The sequence below is a fragment of the Pseudophryne corroboree genome, chromosome 2 (genome assembly GCF_028390025.1).
Source record: "Pseudophryne corroboree isolate aPseCor3 chromosome 2, aPseCor3.hap2, whole genome shotgun sequence".
NCBI classification, from domain to species: Eukaryota; Metazoa; Chordata; class Amphibia; order Anura; family Myobatrachidae; genus Pseudophryne; species Pseudophryne corroboree.
The window spans coordinates 665,649,191-665,668,422 of NC_086445.1; positions in this window are offsets into that span (position 1 = coordinate 665,649,191).

Genomic DNA, 19,232 nt, shown 5'->3' on the forward strand with positions numbered 1-19,232 from the left:
GATTACTTATTTTTAACACACACAAACATGGCACAACAATAATGTCAGTCATTTTCGGACTGAATTATCTAAATATTACTCCCAACATATTAGGACATTTTTAGCCAACTCAATTGTGTTTTTCTTGTCAATTTGTCTAGAGAAGAAATGTAAAACAGTTACAATTCACATTGTAAATTGTATTGGTCATGGATGAATCTGCCTGGCTGCCATTTAGTCTATCTGCTGGCTCAAAGAATGATTAGAATCTAGAAAGAGTAATGATTAGGAAAAAATAAAGTGGTCTGCTTTCTGCCTGCTTAAGACAATCTGCATGGCTGCCAATTAGTCTGTCTTCTGGCTCAAAGAATGATTAGAATCTAGAAAGAGTAATGATTAGAAAAAAAGTGGTCTGCTTTCTGCATGCTAACATCTATGTGCAGCTCAAACAACAGTTTCCTGCTAACAAAAAGTACAAAGATGGTAAAGAAGAAATGTGTGTTCAAAATTCCTTTTGTTGTTTGTACCAGTTATAATTAATGATGTTGTACTAATTGTCAAGGAGCTAAGTGTTATATATATTCTGTTAATCATACACTTGGTAAGTGTTTTTTTTTCTCTTCTCTTTAAAGAAATGGGTGTGTTTTTTTATGTTTATTTGGGTGGTTGCTTGTCCTGGCCTTTGCCTTTACCACTGTCGTGTTGGCGTGCTCTGGTGGAGCGCCTTGGTGGTGATGGCACTGGCGTTACATTTGGAGTAGTCGTACCAGAACTGCTGCTTGTTTGCTGTTGCTGCAGGGATCTGAGTGTTTCATTGAGGTTAGTGAGGGTGGCACTGAGTTCACGTGTTGCAGCATTTTGATTGTCTACAATTCTGGACATGGTTCATTGATCATTTGATTGCTCTCTAAAATGTTTATACAGGTATAGCTTTGCTGTTGTCTGTGCTGTTCTTCCATTATGCGCTGTAAGTTGCCCATGACATGTGTAATATATGCACGTATGATTTCCATGGTATTTGCAATTCTTGTGTTTGTTTCATTTTGTCTACTCAGATTTCTGCTGATTCGTCTGAGGTGAGATGGTAGGCTTGCAAACATTTGGGTCTGCCTACGCAGGCAATCTTCATTAGTGGCCTGCTGTCTAGCCCAAATGGTCCAGAACACTTGATCTGGGCCTTGTGTTACTGGTGTTGTTGGGCTGTGTTGGGTTGGTGGTGTGCTTTGCTGTGGGGGAGTACTCACAGGTGCTGGGGGGCTGATTCCTTCGCTTACTGGATGCATTTCTAACATGATTGTGTCATCCATGTCACTGTGTTGCTGTTGTTGCGCAGGGATGCTGGTACCAGGACTAGAAGCTGAAATTATAAACATTTATCTGTTACTTATCCATATGTTTGATACATTGGTACAAAGCACTAAACATGGAACACATGTAATGGACTGGTGCTTTCAGATATCCGGCCTAGCAACATCATCACTCATTACTTAAATACATACATATGCCTGTTTGTGGCAAATGTGTCTGGTTACTTCATTCTGAAAGCAAACACATGAGTTGTATGGTACATCAGACATACTCCTGCCTAAAAACACATTGTAATCCATAATGTGTTGCCTTATAGTGTCTCCAACCAAAACATAGTAATGTTTTTGTATGCAGTTGGCAATGTTAGGACAAGCACACATGTGTAAATGATTCTAACAACCTTACTATTTGCAAAGCTTACACATGAGTTTCTGTTGCAGCATCTTCCACACAATGTGCTACTGTATGGCTGAAGTGGACATACATATCTTTACTGGATGTTGTGTTGGCCATTTTGTTTGGTTTCCATTTCATGTTTTACTGACTTGGGTAAGTATAGCAGATTTTGATGGGTATTGACTTAATGAGTTTAAGTAAATGGTTTTTTAAAGATCTGACATTTTTAATTGTTATCACAGTTTGTTACTCACAATCAAGATGAGGGGAGTGTGGTTGTCATCTTGGAGGTGTGTCCAAAATTTGGAGTGGGGGCACCGAACAAACAGTAGATAATCTTTGTGGCGGGGTAGCCTGCTGTGGTTGGCCCTGGACATCAGACCTTGCTTTCTTTGCTGGCAGATTTTTTTTGTGGTGTGTTCCAGAAGTGCGCCTTCTGCTGCTTAAGACTTCTTTGGATGGACCTAGTATTGAAAGTGACATTTTGTTATGGCCATTCATTTACAAACCTAACCTATACTACAATGGACACTTTACCTGCTTCCGCAGCGTCATCATCATCAGATGTGATGGGAGTGACTGTAGGACGACCAGTACTGCTTTTTTTCAACACTGTAAATCCAAAAACACACAAAAAAAACATTATTCATGCTATTGTTAATACATCCACCCATTAGGCTTATAAACATTACATCTTTAAAAAATGGATGTTTTATTATGAATCTAAAAATAAGGACATTAAACACAAAAAGCACAACAACAAACCCAAAACATTGTCCAATAGCCATATGCACTATGGAAGTGCAACACAGGGAATCATATACAGGACACAGACATAGGACACAATTCCAAAAACATACACTAACAAGCCAAAACACACACAGCTTCATTTTCAAATAAAATGAAAAAAAAAAAAAAAAAAAATACAGATGCGATATAGAAATAGGTCTGTGATGTGGCACTCCAAACACACATTAACACAATATGAGGCCAACAAAAAAAAAAAAAAAAAAAAAAAAAACAGTAAGGTAACTAAGTCTGCAGTTGTTGTGTCAGTGTACAAATACAGACTCAAAATAAACCAGCAAATAGTGGCCTTGACTTAAACAATATTACATTGAGTATTAATGAAATTATACATGTAACTGCCTTCAAAGACACTTTGCACTACTCCAGAATCTAACATATCAACCACTGATTTGGAAACATTGCACATGGATAACAGAATAAAAAAACATAGTCCAACATTCAAAATGTACAATGTGCAAAAGTAAAACATTAATGCTGGACAATTCAATGACACACCAAGTCCAAACTACACATGGAAAATGTACTGTCCAAAAACCACATGACATACAAGCAAGTAAGACGTTACATTGACTTTTGTATGAAACATGACCCAAAACAATGTATTTGATGACGCACACTTGAAGATGGGAGTAATATGCAACGTCACATGACACACATTTAAAACATACAGTAAGCCAGAAGTAATGTCATAGAATGTTAAGGCAAATACACATGCTCACCATCCTTCCTGGGGCGATCGGAATCCCAGACATGGGTTGCAGACACTACTTCTGGAGGGATTATAGTCCGCATGGGCTCCTCATAGTCCAGATATGTGGCAATAAAGGGCGGACCACCACCGGTTTTGCGAGCCGACTTCGCCTCCTTGGCCATTTTGGACTTGACACGTCGCTTTATGTCATAGTACCGTTTGCGGCACGTGTCCTCCGTCCGCTTCACCACCCCCTCACTATTTACAGCAGCAACTACTTTCGCCCACAACACCGTCTTCTTCCGTGTTGGCACCTTGGTGGACTCACGCCCAAATAGCTGCCGCTGATATTTCATCAGCTCACGCACCAATGCCACATTTTCTGCATAACTAAACTTGACATTCCGCCCAGTCTTAGTAGTGGTGCGTGGCTGCGGAGCTGTCTGACTGTCACTATCACTGTCACTTGAGGCTGCTGCAGCAACCTCACCAACCTCCTCCACCTCACTAACACTCACCTCCTCCACCTGACCGACCTCCTCCCCCTCACTAACACCCTCCACCTCACTCACCTCAGCCACCTCTGAGTCACACATAATTGTGTGACTAAACAATTAACACAGAAAAAAAAGACAAAACAAAACACTCCTCCGCTACCACTACACTAATCACACACACACACACACACACACACACACACACACACACACACACACACACTCAAACACTGACAAGGGACTATAAATAAAAAAAACTAGGACAAAAATTGAGACAAAACCAAAAAATACAAGACAACAAGAATGACAAAACTACTTGACAAAACTACTTTCAAACACAATACAACACTCAGAACTAGCAAAAAATACTCCTCCAAACAAACACTACTCACCAAACTCCACTGCACAACCTCTCTCCTCACCACTAACTAAACCCACGAGGTGCGGACGGTTTGGGGCGTATTTATATGGTTGCGCACAGACACTCCTACCATCTGAAACACAACCAATCACGAACAGGGATGAAAACCGAAACTAAAAGTGAAAATGCGGCCGCGGGAAAAAAAAAACCCTGCCGCGTTTAACTTAGACAAAAACCCAGCAAAAACAAGACAAACATGTACGAAAACGACAATGACGGCCGTAAATGTGCCAAAAAAACCCGACTGGCATCGACATCGGAAAACACGTAAACAATAAACTCGAATGCTTAGTAACTTGGCGTATATAGTTTCAAAAAGTTGCATGAAAATGCACCCGATACAAGACGAGTTTAAACACTACACAAACCGACACAAACACGAATATTAGTAAATTTTGGCCAGTGTCTCCCAGCGGAAGCTAGATTGACAAGCTATGAGCTGTTTGGGAGGCGGAGAGGGGGTGTTCCTAGCCACCGTTCCTGGAAGCGGGAAGTGTCACCCCCATATTCCGGGAGAGACAAGGACAGGGCCTGCGTTGCTATATGCATATTGCCTGGCCTAGCAAGCTGCCAGAAACCAGCTAGGCTGAGTAAGCTCAGGTTACACAGCCTGGCCAAACCCATACACTCCAACTGTACCTTTTTGGCAGGTACAGTACCTTTTTTCTGTGGTCCGATTGTTGACTCTCCATTTTTCCATTGAAAGTATAGGAAAAAGGGTGTGACCACGCCCCCATTACCCGTGGCCATGCCCCCTTTCCTAATTTGTACTGATTTTTATGTGTAAAATGTTGGAGGGTATGCAAATCTGCAACCTATGGTCGCGATGGTGATCCGAGGTAGCGCCCTACTCATATTGCAAATGCAATGCAAGAGGTGTCTATTTCATATAGACACCTCCTGCTGCATTTTCATTTTGATGGACGGAATTGCAAAGCTGCTTGCGTCCGTCTCTGAAATTCTGTCCATCTCTGAATCAGGCCTTCTATTCAAACCATAAAAAGACAAAACTGCCTTTTCCACACCCCCTCAGTTCATTCGGGATGGCTGACAAACGTACTTTTTGTCCCTTTTCCACTGCCATCCTTCTCACTAGAATGCTGTCACAAGGCAGAGTGCAGAAGTGACAACCTATCAGAGAGGCAGTGACATCTAGTTAAAAAATTATGACTTTCTTGGATAGGTCTGTGTTGAGGTTGCTGACACTATGGGGCAGATTTAACAACGATTGATATCTTGTTACCATTCGTTACAAATGTTAAATGGTGCTCCAGCCAATCAGCTCCGAACTTTAATTTTTCAAACATATGACAGGAGCTGACTAGTGGGAGTGATAACAAGAATATCACTCATTGTTAAATCTGCCTCTATATATTTAAAGAGGCACCTAAGACACCTAAGCAGTGTTGAATATTTCCTGCAGCGTTTTGGTTGGGAGCAGTAGCGGCTCTTGCCACGGGCAAGCAGGCTTTTTGCCCGGGGCGCCGCTACCCTGAGGGCTCCGCCGCTGTGGCAAGCGCAGCTACTAATCCACCCTCCCTCCCCGGCTGCAGCGAGCGCCGTGTGCGCCCACTGCAGCCGGCGTCGCTGACTGATGCTAGAGGTCAATATTGACCCCTAGTGTCAGTGCGGCGCTGCTACGGGTGAGACGTCTCTCCCATAGAAAGGAGCCGGCGCCTGGAGACAGCAGCAGCAACGGCAGCAGCGGTCCGGAAGCAGGAGCGAGGCTGGTAAGTATTGTGGTTTTTTTTTAGGGTTTCAAAGCGGCGCTACTACAGGGGGCACATACTGGGGGCACTACTACTGGGGGCACTACTACAGGGGGCACATACAGGGGGCAAAGCTACAAGGGCACAGCTACTGGGGGCAGATCTACAGGAGGCACAACTACAGGGGGCATATACTGGGGGTACTGCTACGGGGGAAACAGCTACTGGAGGCAAATCAACTGGGGGCACAGCTACAAGGGGCACAGCTACTGGGGGCACTACTACAGGAGGCACTGCTACATGGGCAGTGCTACAAGGGGCACAGCTACAGGGGGCACAACTACTAGGGGCACAACTACAGGGGGCACAACTACTAGGGGCACAACTACAGGGGGCACAACTACAGGGGGCACTGCTACAGGGGGAACAGCTACTGGGGGCAAATTAACTGGGGGCAAATCTACAGGGGGGCACAAGTACAGGGGGCACAACTACTGGGGGCACAGCTACTGGGGGCAAATCTACAGGGGGGCACAACTACAGGGGGCACATACTGGGGGCACTGCTACAAGGTGCAAATCCACTGGGGGCACAGCTACAGGTGGCACTACTAAAGAAGGCACAGCTACAGGGTGAAAATTAACTGGGGGCACAGCTGCTGGGGGTATAGCTACGGGGGGCACAGCTAAAGCGGAGCACAAGTACAGGGGGATAACTGTGGGCATGCCCCTTCCCTATGAAGAAGCCACGCCCCTGTTTTGGGGGCGCGCGCCCTCGGCGTGCACCAACTGTATTTTACCTGGAGGGGGGGGGGGGGGGGGAGCCACAGGAAACTTTCGCCCAGGGCGCCTCAAGGTCTATAACCGGCCCTGGTTGGGAGGGCAGAGTGTTCAGCGTTATAAACGACAGCATTAGATTGTTGGCTATGGAACTGAAAGTGAGCGGCATCTTACACCTCTTCGGTGTACTAAGCATTTAAATGTTGTTGGTACCACTGTGCATCTTGATTTGCTTATCTACACCAAATGCATAGGCCCATGGAGCACGGTTGTAGCGCTTGGAGAGGATCATAAGTTTACACAAATCAAGAGGACTAGTTAGACAAAGTACAGAGTACTGTACAGTGCATCTGGAAAGTATTCACAGCGCTTCACTTTTTCCTCATTTTGTTATGTTACAGCCTTATTCCAAACTGGAATAAATTTAATTTTTCCCTCAAAATTCTACACACAATGGGGCTAATTCAGACCTGATCGTAGATGTGCTTCCCTGACATGCGGGGGGACCCCCAGCACAGGGCTAGCCTGCCCCGCATGTCAGGCATTGCCCCGTCGCACAAGTTCAAAAGCATCGCACAGCGCAATGCTTTTGTAATTGAAGAGCAGCTCTCTGCCAGTGCAGCTCCTGTGCGCTGGCAGGAGCTACTCGTTGCTGCCGGTGTCGCAGCGGCTGCGTGTGACACACCGCAGCCGCCCCCCCCCCTTCCCCCCAGCGGTCCTGCGATGCCCGGACCACGCCCTCTAAACGGCGGCCAAGCGCCGCCGGCCCGCCCCCTCCCACCCAGCGACCGCCTCTGCCTGTCAATCAGGCAGAGGCAATCGCAGGGCTGAGACACCCATTGCTGTCTGGCATATGCCCGGCGCACTGCGGCGCCGGTGCATGCGCAGTTCAGACCCGATCGGTGCTGTGCGTTTTCACACAGCACCGATCAGGTCTGAATTAGGCCCAATACCCCATAATGACAATATGAAAAAAGTTTTTTGAGATTTTTGGAAATGTATTAAAAATAAAAAACAAAGAAATCAAATGTACATAAGTACTCAGTCTTTGCTCAATACTTTGTTGATGTACCTTTGGAAGCAATTACAGCCTCAAGTCTTTATGAATATGATGCCACAAGCTTGGCACACAGATCTTTGGCCAGTTTCACCCATTCCTCTTTGCAGCATCAGGTTGGATGGGAAGCGTCGGTGCACAGCCATTATCAGATCTCTCCAGAGATGTTCAATCGGATTCAAGTCCGGGCTCTGGCTGGGCCACTCAAGGACATTCACAGAGTTGTTCTGAAGCCACTATTTTGATATCTTGGCTGTGTGCTTAGGTTCGTTGTCCGGCTGAAAGATGAACCATCGTCCCAGTCTGATGTCAAGAGCGCTCTGGAGCAGGTTTTCATCCAGGATGTCTCTGGAAATTGCTGCATTCATTTTTCCCTCTATCCTGACTAGTCTCCCAGTTCCTGCCCCTGAAAAACATTCCCACAGCATAATGCTGCCACCACCATGCTTTACTGTAGGAATGGAATTGGCCTGGTGATGAGCGGTGCCTGGTTTCCTCCAAACATGACTCCTGGCATTCACGCCAAAGAGTAAAACCTTTGTCTAATCAGACCAGATAATTTTGTTTCTCATGGACTGAGAGTCCTTCAGGTGCATTTTGTCAAACTCCAGGTGTGCTGCCATGTGCTTTTTACTGAGTGGCTTCTGTCTGGCCACTCTACCATACAGGCCTGATTGGTGGATTGCTGCAGATATGGTTGACCTTCTGGAAGGTTCTCCTCTCTCCACTGAGGAATGCTGTAGCTCTGACAGAGTGACCATCGGTTTCTTGGTCACCTTCCTGACTAGGGCCCTACTCCCCCGATAGCTCAGTTTAGACGGACGGCCAGCTCTAGGAAGAGCCCTGGTGGTTCCGAACTTCTTCCATTTACGGATGATGGAGGCCACTGTGCTCATTGGGATCTTCAAAGCAGCAGATATTTTTCTGTACCCTTCCCCAGATTTGTGCCTCGAGACAATCCTGTCGCGGAGGTCTACAGACAATTCCTTTGACTTCATGCTTGGTTTGTACTCAGATGTGCACTGTCAAGTGTAGGACCTTATATAGACACGTGTGTGCCTTTCCAAATCATGTCCAATCAACTGGATTTACCACAGATGGACTCCAATTAAGCTGTAGGAATATTTCAAGGACGATCAGTGGAAACAGGATGAACCTGAGCTAAATTTTGAGCTTCATGGCAAAGGCTGTGAATACTTATGTACATGTGATTACGAAAAAACTTTTTTCACGTTGTCATTATGGGGTTTTGTGCATAGAATTTTGAGGGAAAATTAAATTTATTCCATTTTGGAATAAGGCTGTAACAGAACAAAATGTGTAAAAAGTGAAGCGCTGTGATACTTTCCGGATGCACTGTAGGTGCACAGTTGTACCTAGTTTTTGTGATTATAAGAAAAAATTGACATAAAGAGGTAAAGGGGCACAATTTTTAGGACCCCACACGGTTCATGTTTTGCAGGTCACCTGTAGATTTTTTAAATGTGGCAGTTGGTGATACACAGTGCAGCTGCTGGGCGACATGGAAAATGTGAACCGTGTGGGGTCCTGAGGACCGAGTTTGAGAACCACTGGTGTATACTATATATAAAAGTGAGGGCCGGTGCTTCCATTATGCAGCTTTAGGCAGCTGCCTATGAGCGCCAGTACCTGAGGGGGCAGCCCGCTGAGGCTGTCAGGGGCCCCTATCATTTTGGCTGTTAGCCCCCATGTGACTGCTATAATAGCAGCACTGCAGCAGCAGAAGGGCACCCAGCGGCATGGACACAGTAGCAGTTCTGTGGGGAGTCCTGCAGCGCTGCTAAACTTACTGACAGCAGCTGAAGGTTTTTGGCCATTCCAGGCCACTGTACACTACATAATGTCCCAGGATCCACCTTTGCCTCTCCGGAATTCATCACCTCTGGAGAGGTTATATAGGTCTCCCCCTCGGCTTGTCCCGTGTACCCTCTCCGGAGCCTGGTGCTTGATGGTTTACAGGGTTTGCTCTGTCTGGTGTAGGGGTACGCTCTCTTGTGCCGCATATTGTGTTATATAACTCCAGAAAAATAATGGAGAACAAACATTTGGAGGATAAAATAGGAAAAGATCAAGAACCACTTTCTCCTAGTGCTGAAGCTGCTGCCACTAGCCATGACATAGATGATGAAATGCTATCAACGTTGTCTGCCAAGGCCGATGCCCATTGTGATAGTAGAGGGCATGTAAAATCCAAAAAGCCAAAGTTCAGTAAAAAGACCCAAAAAAATAAATTTAAATGGTCTGAGGAGAAACGTAAACTTGCCAATATGCCATTTACGACATGGAGTGGCAAGGAACGGCTGAGGCCATGGCCTATGTTCATGACTAGTGGTTCAGCTTTACATGACGATGGAACCCTCATCCTCCTGCTAGAAAAATTAAAAGAGTTAAGCTGGAAAAAGCACAGCAAAGAACTGTGCGTCCTGAGATGGTATCACAAATCCCCAAGAAGAGTCCAAGTGTGTCGGTGGCTGCGATGCCTGACTTTCTTAACACTGGATGTGAAGAGGTGGCTCCTTCCACCATTTGCACGCTCCCTGCAAGTGCAAGAAGGTGCACCCACAGTCCAGTTCCTGATATTGAAATTGAAGATGTCACTGTTGAAGTACACCAGAAGTGTGGGTGTTGCTGGCGCTGAGGAGGAAGTTGACGATGAGGATTCTGATGGTGATGTGGTTTGTTTAAGTCAGGTCCCGGGGTAGACACCTGTTGTCCATGGGATGAAGAAGCCCATTGTAATTCCTGGGCAAACAACCAAAAAAGCCACCTCTTCGGTGTGGAATTATTTCTCCACAAATCCGGACAACAGGTGTCAAGCCATCTGTTGCCTCTGTCAATCTGTAATAAGTAGGTGTAAGAATGTTAACCACCTAAGAACATCCTGCCTTATACATCACCTGCAGCACATTCATCATAAGTCAGTGTCAAGTTGTGAAACTTTGGGTAAGAGCGTAAGCAGTCCACTGATACCTAAATCCCTTCTTCCTCCTGTACCCAAACTCATGCAAGCCACACCACCAACTCCCTCAATGTCAAGTTCCTCCTCAGTCAGGAATGTCAGTAGTCCTGCAGGCCATGTCACTGTCAAGACTGAGGACTCCTCTCCGGGATTTCTCCGGAGGATCCTTGAATGGTACGCCTGCTGTTGATGCCGCTGCTGTTGTTGATGCTGGGAGTAAATCGTCATCCCAGAGGGGCAGTCGGAAGACCACTTGTACTACTTCAACTAAGCAATTGACCTTACAACAGTCCTTTGTGAGGATGATGAAATATGACAGCAGTCACCCTGTTGCAAAACGGATAACTGAGGCCTTGACACTTATGTTGGTGTTAGACGTGCATCCGGTATCCTCCATTAGTGCAGTGGGATTTAGACAATTGATGGAGGTATTGTGTCCCCGGTACCAAATACCATCTAGGTTTCACTTCACTAGGCAGGTGATACCGAGAATGTACAAAGATGTCACAAAAAGAGTCACCAGTGTCCTACAAAATGCGGTTGTATCCATTGTCCACTTAAACACGGACATGTGGACAAGTGGAACAGGGCAGACTAAGGACTATATGACTGAGACAGCCCACTGGGTAGATGTATGGCCTCCCGCAGCAACAACAGCAGCAGCAACAGTAGCAGCATCTCGCAAACGCCAACTCGTTCCTAGGCAGGCTACGCTATGTATCACATCTTTCCATAAGAGGCACACCGCTGACAACCTCTAGCGGAAACTGAGGGACATCTTTGCACAATGGCTTACCCCAATTAGACTCTCCTGGGGATTTGTGATATCAGACAACGCCACCAATATTGTGTGTGCATTTTATCTGGGCAAATTCCAGCACGACTTATTTTTGCACACACAATTAATTTGGTGGTGCAGAATTTTTTTAAAAATGACAGGGGTGTAAAGGAGATGCTGTCGGTGGCCACTTTCGACATTCTGCCACCGCAGGCCGAAGACTGGAGCGACAGCAAACACTCCTGAACCTGCCATGACATCAACTGAAGCAAGAGGTGGTAACGAGGTGAAATTTTTTACTCTATATGCTTCAGAGGATGGAGGAGCAGCAAAAGGCCATTAAAGCCTATACATCCACCTACGATATAGGCAAAGGAGGGGGAATGCACCTGACTCAAGCGCAGTGGAGAATGATTTCAGTCTTGTGTAAGGTTCTCCAACCCTTCAAACTTGCCACTTGTGAAGTCAGTTCAGACACTGCCAGCTTGAGTCAGGTCATTCCCCTCATCAGGCTTTTGCAGAAGCAGCTGGAGAAATTGAAGGAGGAGCTAAGATGGAGCGATTCCGCAAAGTATGTGGGACTTGTGGATGGAGCCCTTCATTCGCATTGCCAGGATTCAAGGGTGGTCAATCTGTTGAAATCACAGCACTACATTTTGGCCACCGTGCTCGATCCTAGGTTTAAAGCATACGTTGTATCTCTCTCTCCGGCAGACACAAGTCTGCAGAGGTGTAAAGACCTGCTGGTGAGTAAATTGTCAACTCAAGCGGAACGTTGCCAGTCAACAGCTAATCCTTAATTTCTCCCGCCACTGGGGCTGCAAGGAAAAGGATAAGATTTCCGAGCCCACCCACTGGCGATGATGCAGGGCAGTTAGGAGCGAGTGCTGACATCTGGTCCGGACTGAAGGACCTGTCAACGATTTCTGACATGTCTACTGTCACTGCATATGATTCTGTCACCTTTGAAAGAATGGTGGAGGATTATATGAGTGACAGCATCCAAGTAGGCATGTCAGACAGTTCGTATGTATACTGGCAGGGAAAAGAGGCAATTTGGATGCCCTTGCACAAACTGGCTTTATTTTACCTAAGTTGCCCCCCTCCAGTGTGTACTCCGAAAGAGTGTTTAGTGCAGCCGGTAACCTTGTCAGCGATCGGCGTAGGAGGTTACTTCCACAAAGAAGACCTTCACCAGCAATTGCCTTCAGAAAGTACAGAGGGACCTGTGATGGTGGATTCCAGTGGGGACGAATTAATACTCTGTGAGGAGGAGGATGTACTCAGTGAAAGGGGTGACGAATCGGAGGATGAGGATGAGGTCGAAATCTTGCCTCTGTAGAGCCAGTTTGTGCAAGGAGAGATTGAGTGCTTCTTTTTTCGGTGGGGGCCCAAAGAAACCAGTCATTTCAGCCACAGTCGTGTATCAGACCCTGTCGCTGAAATGATTGGTTTGTTAAAGTGTGCATATCCTGTTTATACAATATAAGGATGGGTGGGAGGGCCCAAGGACAATTCCATCTTGCGCCTCTTTTTCTTCTGATCATCATGTGATGTTTGGGGACTATTCTTTTAAAGTGCCTTCCTGTCTGACACTTCCGTATATGGCCAGTGGTACTGCTATTTAATTCCAGTGATTTGGACGGATAATTCCAGTGATTTTGCCATTTAATTCCAGTGATTTGGACGTATAATTCCAGTGGGAAGTGTTTGTGTCGCTTGGCTTAGTCATACAGCTACCTCATTGCACCTCTTTGACATTTTTGCATGAGGTGCTGTTTTGGGGCCTAGTTTTTGAAAAGTGCCATCCTGTCTGACACTGCCGTATGAGTCCAGGGGTACTGCTGTATTAGTTCTGGGTACTGCCGTATAAGTCCACCAATTGCAGAATTTTTAAAAAATGAAAGGGGCGTGCTGGAGATGCTGTCAGTAGACCAAACAATTGCGTCCCACTCTCGACATTCAGCCACGGCATGACACTACTAGATGGGCCAGGTGGTTGTGTCGCTTAGCTTAATCATACAGCAACCTTGGTGCAGCTTTTTTTCTTCTTTGCATCATGTGCTGTTTGGGGACTATTTTTTTAAAGTGCCATCCTGTCTGACACTTCCGTATATGTCCAGTGGTACTGCCATTTAATTCCAGTGATTTGGATGTATAATTCAAGTGATTTTGCCATTTAATTCCAGTGATTTTGCCATTTAATTCCAGTGATTTGGATGTATAATTCCAGTGAATTGGACATATAAGTCCAGTGGGAATTGTTTGTGTCGCTTGGCTTAGTTATACAGCTACCTCATTGCACCTCTTCGACATCTGTGCATAAGGTGCTGTTTGGGGCCTAGTTTTTGAAAAGTGCCATCCTATCTGACACTGCCGTATGAGTCCAGGGGTACTGCCGTATAAGTGCACCAATTGCAGAATTTTTAAAAAATGACAGGTGCCTGCTGGAGATGCTGTCAATGGACCAAACAATTGCGGCCCACTCTCGACATTTAGCCACTGCGTGACACTACTAGATGGGCCAGGTGGTTGTGTCACTTAGCTTAGTCATACAGCAACCTCGGTGCACCTTTTTTTCTTCTTTGTATCATGTGCTGTTTGGGGTCTTTTTTTATATCTGCCCTCCTGTCTGCCACTGCAGTGCCACTCCTAGATGGGCCAATTGTTTGTGTTGCTTGGCTTAGTCAAACAGCATGAGGTGCTGTTTGGGGCCTAGTTTTTGAAAAAGTGCCATCCTGTCTAACACTGCAGTGCCACTCCTAGATGGGCCAGGTGTTTGTGTCGCTTAACTTGGCCATCCAGCTATCTAATTGCACCTATTTTTCTTCTTTGCATCATGTGCTGTTTGGGGACTAGTTTTTGAACAGTGTCATCTTGTCTGCAACTGCAGTGCCACTCCTAGATGGGCCAGGTGTTTTTGCCGCACACTTGTGTCGCTTAGCTTAGTCATACAACAACCTTGGTGCAACTTTTAGGCCTAAAAACAATATTGTGAGGTGTGAGGTGTTCAGAATAGACTGGAAATGAGTGGAAATTAATGTTATTGAGCTTTATAATACCGTAGGAGCAAAATTACCCCCAAATTCTGTGATTTTAGCTGTTTTTATGTTGTTTTCAAAAATCATCCAGATCCAAAACCAAAACCCGAAAGGGTGGTTTTGGCAAAACCAAGCCAAAACAAAAACACGAAAGTGGAATAAGAACCAAAACACAAAACACGAAAAGTGCCAGCCGCACATCTCTAATTTAAAGCAAAACAAGACAGTATTTTAGGTGAAAAAAAGTTTTTTAAAATGTAAAATATAGTATCTTTTTCAAAAAAATGTTTTACATTAGATCACCTACTGTATTTATGTGGCGTACTTCTAGTTGGTAGCGGTATCTCTTAAAATGAAAGAGTGAGCATACGTGTGATTTGTACGCGACGCATCATCTGGGCACACTAGTGCAAAGCCAAGGCATTTTGCAAAGTGTGTCCAGGGTGCTTTGGAAATGAAGACCTATTTCAGCATTCGCCCATAAACTGTAAACATTGGCATGAGAAAAGATCATTACCACTTCTTTGACAAAGATAAATGTAACACTACTTTCATTTTAAAACGCTTTACAATGCAAAGAAGAAAAGATCTGGGAAGTGTTTATGAAGCAGAATGGTGAAAGTTGTAAGTGGGAGTGTAGAATATTTCTGCCTTAATGCAATAGTTTAAGTGGCCTGTTTAGATTTATGGTAGATTGCAGTACTGTGGTTGTTAGGTTACAGAGAGAATAGTGACTCAAATGCGGTATATTTACTGTCCATAGGGAAGGAGGGAGGGATTGTGAATACTTTTGGTAAAGTAGTAATGGAAATGTTGGGTGACTAACAGAAAGCTGAGTATAAGCCATTCCAAAACATATTCTAAGCATACAATAATATTTTCTATGTGTCAAACTATTTGCTATTACAGACCTTCTCCCTAAATGCTACTTATTAATCTCATAATCAATTAATTATCAAATGTTTAGTGTTTTACGTGTCTGCATTTACGGTAAACACTATGTAATATAACAACGCCGTAACGCCACCCCCTAAATGCTGCAATCAGGCAGAGGCATTCGCACATGTGAGATGCCATTGCATCTCACTGTGTGCACACACGCACTGCAGTCCATGACTGGGTCCAAGGGGAGCAGCTGGCTCCATAGTAGCTGCACCCACGGTAGTTACACAACTGCCTCGATGCTTCTCCGTCTCTACCTCCTAAGGCTACCATCACTAAGCGTGCTGCCCTTTTTGTCTCTAAACAGTCCTACTTCAAGAACCTCATCTTCTCCCAGTCTTCGAACCCCCAACATCTCTTTGCCACTATCATCTTCCTCCTCTGCCCACCCCCACCTTGACTCCATTTTTCACTCTCTGCCCTTGACCTTGCCACCTATTTCACATCCAAAATTTACTCAATAAGCCAGTACATCAAATCCCAACAGACTCTCAAAAACCCACCCCCTCCTTTCCCTGCCCACCCTTTCCTATCTATCTGGACAACTCTGACATCTTTTTTCCCTGTATCTGGAGAATACGTAATGACTCTCATCCATTCCAGGGGCTACTACTCTGCTTATTCTCCTTCACCTCTCCTCTGCTTTTGACACTGTGGACCACTCTCTCAACCTGCAAATCTTTCACTCCATTGATTTGTGTGATACTGCCCTCTGCTTTTTGTCCTCCTGCCTCTCTAACTGCTCCTTATCCTCTCATGACTCCACCTCTCTTGTACTTCCCCTAACAATAGGTATCCCCCAAGTTTTTATTCTTGGACCTCATCTTATCTCTCTCTATACGTACTCTTTAGGTGAGCTCATTTGCTCTTTGACTTACACTATCATCTCTATGCTGATGATGCCCAAATATACTGTACCTTTCCTCCTCTGACCTCTCCTCCTCTCTCCTCACATAATCACATAAACATCTCTTAACATGTTTAAGACAGAGCTGATCATCTTACCACCCTTCCGCATAACCTCACCTCCTACAATTTCATTATCTATTGATGGCACAACTATCTCCTCTAGACCCTAAGTACGCTGTCTTCGTGTCATCCTTGATTCCTCTATCTCCTTCAAACCACAAAGTCCTGCCACTTTAATCTCAAAAATATTTCCAGGATCAGACCCTTTTTCACCCTGGATGCTACTAAGACTCTTATACACTCACTGGTCATTTCCAGATTGGACTACTGTTATCTCCTCCTATCTGGCCTCCCTGACAAATGCTTCTATCCATTCCAATCTGTCCTCAAAGTTGCTACCTGGATCATCTAAAGCGGGATACACACAGAGAGATGTATGCTCAATTTCTAAGCAATCTGCGTCGCTATCGCTGACTCTAGATTGGCCTGCGCTCCCCCCACCCCCCCGCCTCACTCAGCACACATCGCGCTGTGTGCTGAGCGGGACAGAGATGTGTGCTGAGCGTTCTGTGCTAGATCGCTCAGCACACATCTATGTACACATCGGTACGTGTGTACGCCCCTTTACTCTCCAAATGTACTATGTCTGCTTCCCCTCTCTTAAGGGCCGTACTGACGGGGTGATTTCCCCAGACATGTGTGCTGAGCGGTCTAGCACAGACCGCTCAGCACACATCTCTCCCCCCGCTCAGGACAGCGTGATGTGCTGAGCGAGGGGTGGGACGAACATGGGGTGCCGCTCATTTCACCCAGCGGTGAAATAAGCGACCTGCTAGATTGTGCCTGCATGCAGGCCAATCTAGCACTGGCGATAGCGACACCCAGGACCGCGCATGACGGTCGCCGACACCCCTACATAAGGAGCGATGTTCAGCTAATTTCTAAGCAATCTAGACATATTGCTTAGAAATTAGCTGAACATCAGTCCGTGTGTACCCCCCCTTTACACGCCCTACATTGGCACCCCTTCTGAATCCAATTAAAGCTTCTTACACTCACTTACAAAGCCCTCACCCATCCCTGTACTATTTACATAACTGATCTTATCTCCCTTTACACTCCCACCCACCCTCTTTACTCCGCCTCTCCTGCCAACTGATTACTTCCTCCAATTCCTGTCTCCAAGATTTTGACCGTGATGGTCCCTACCTCTGTAATTCTCTACCTCTCCAAATAAGACTCCCCACCTCTCTACAAAACATTAAATGGGCTCTCAAGACCCACTTCTGCATCAAACACAGCCATCCATGCTCTCTGTCTATCCCATCTGTGTCACCTGTCTGTCTGCCTCCTCCCCTTTAGAATGTAAGCTCTCATGAGCAGGGCTCTCTCATGTGCTTTCCCTTCTCTTACCTTGACTATTTTCTACTCCATCCTCCCTACAACGGCACCTAACCCTCAGTTTCTGCCACCCTGATGCTTATCTTAGTGTCATATCCGCTGATGCAGAAATGTTTATATACCATGTACTTGTCCTACATTGTCTTGTACTATAAGTCACTGTTTTCTTGTTTTGCTCATTTGTTTATGTACTTGTTTAGGTGCTACGGAACCCTTGGATCACCATATAAATAACATTAATAATACTAATAATAATACACATACAGATGCTCGCTACAATGCATAATGCAAACAAAAGATGGGGTTAGGTATCGGAAGGCAAGCTCCAAAAAACAAGCTTTTTAGATCTTAATACAGTTGCCTATAACGCAATCTCTAAACACTTCTGTCGACTGCATTTGCAATAGAAAATAGAGGGACCACAGCAGATGTCAGAGATATCTTCTGAGGGGTGTAGTATGGCTGACCGGCGGTCAGCTTACCGATGCTGGGATCCTGGCAACATACCGACGCCGGGATCCCGATGGGGAGGGGCGAGTACAGCAATCCCCTTGCGGGCTCGGTGGCGACCTGAGGTCACCACGGGTTCTATTCCCACTCTATGGGTGTCGTGGACACCCACGGGTGGAAATAGTCCCTATTGGTCGGCATGCCGACCATCGGGATAGTGAGGGGTCGGGATGGTGGAGGAGGTCATGTGACTGTCGGTCTCCCGACCGCCGGTCACATGAATACCACCCCTTCTGAGGTACCATCTTAATACATTTGGAGGAAACGTATTTTATGCAGAAATAATGGACTGTGTATTTTAAAGAAACATTCTGGATCTGGAGGCATTACCTGTACATTACACATCCCTGGTATGAGATGCTTGGCCTGTACTTTAGACAGGGTTCTTGAGTTCTTATCATTTGATTTAAAAAGTGTGCATATAACTTCTAAAACACAAAGGTATGCATCTGAAAAGAGATTTGGGTCCTTAGCCAGTCTGCAGTATTACAACAGGTTTGTTTAAGATTCTCAGGAGATAAACAGCTTCTGGAAGTGTTTGTTCTAAATGAGATATGTGCATAGAAGGCAACGCTGGTGATTACAGCTTGCCACCAGATTGGTAAGGATTGGAAGTGATCAGAGTATAAGAAAAATCTGACAACAGTGTTGCAGAATACCTGCCTGAGTAAATATCTTTGGCCGGTGAGTACAGAATAAATATCCTAGAGAATGTTATTATGTACTTGCACTGGAACATCTTTGGAAGAGCCAGTAAGTTATCAATAATATCTTACTGTTGTAGCCTGGGGATAGTTGACAAAGGGGCTTATACGGAGTTGAACCAAAGTCTGCTGCCATTACACTTGCATTGCATGCACAGAGCTAAATGCCATATGCTGAGTCATATGCATCTATGCTATCACATCTATCCACTTGGTTTCATATCCATCATCATTATCAGTGCCCACTTGCACCAGTCCTATCCTTAGAGCAGGGATGGGGAACCTCAGGCCTTCGGGCCGTATAAGGCCCGCAGAGCCAC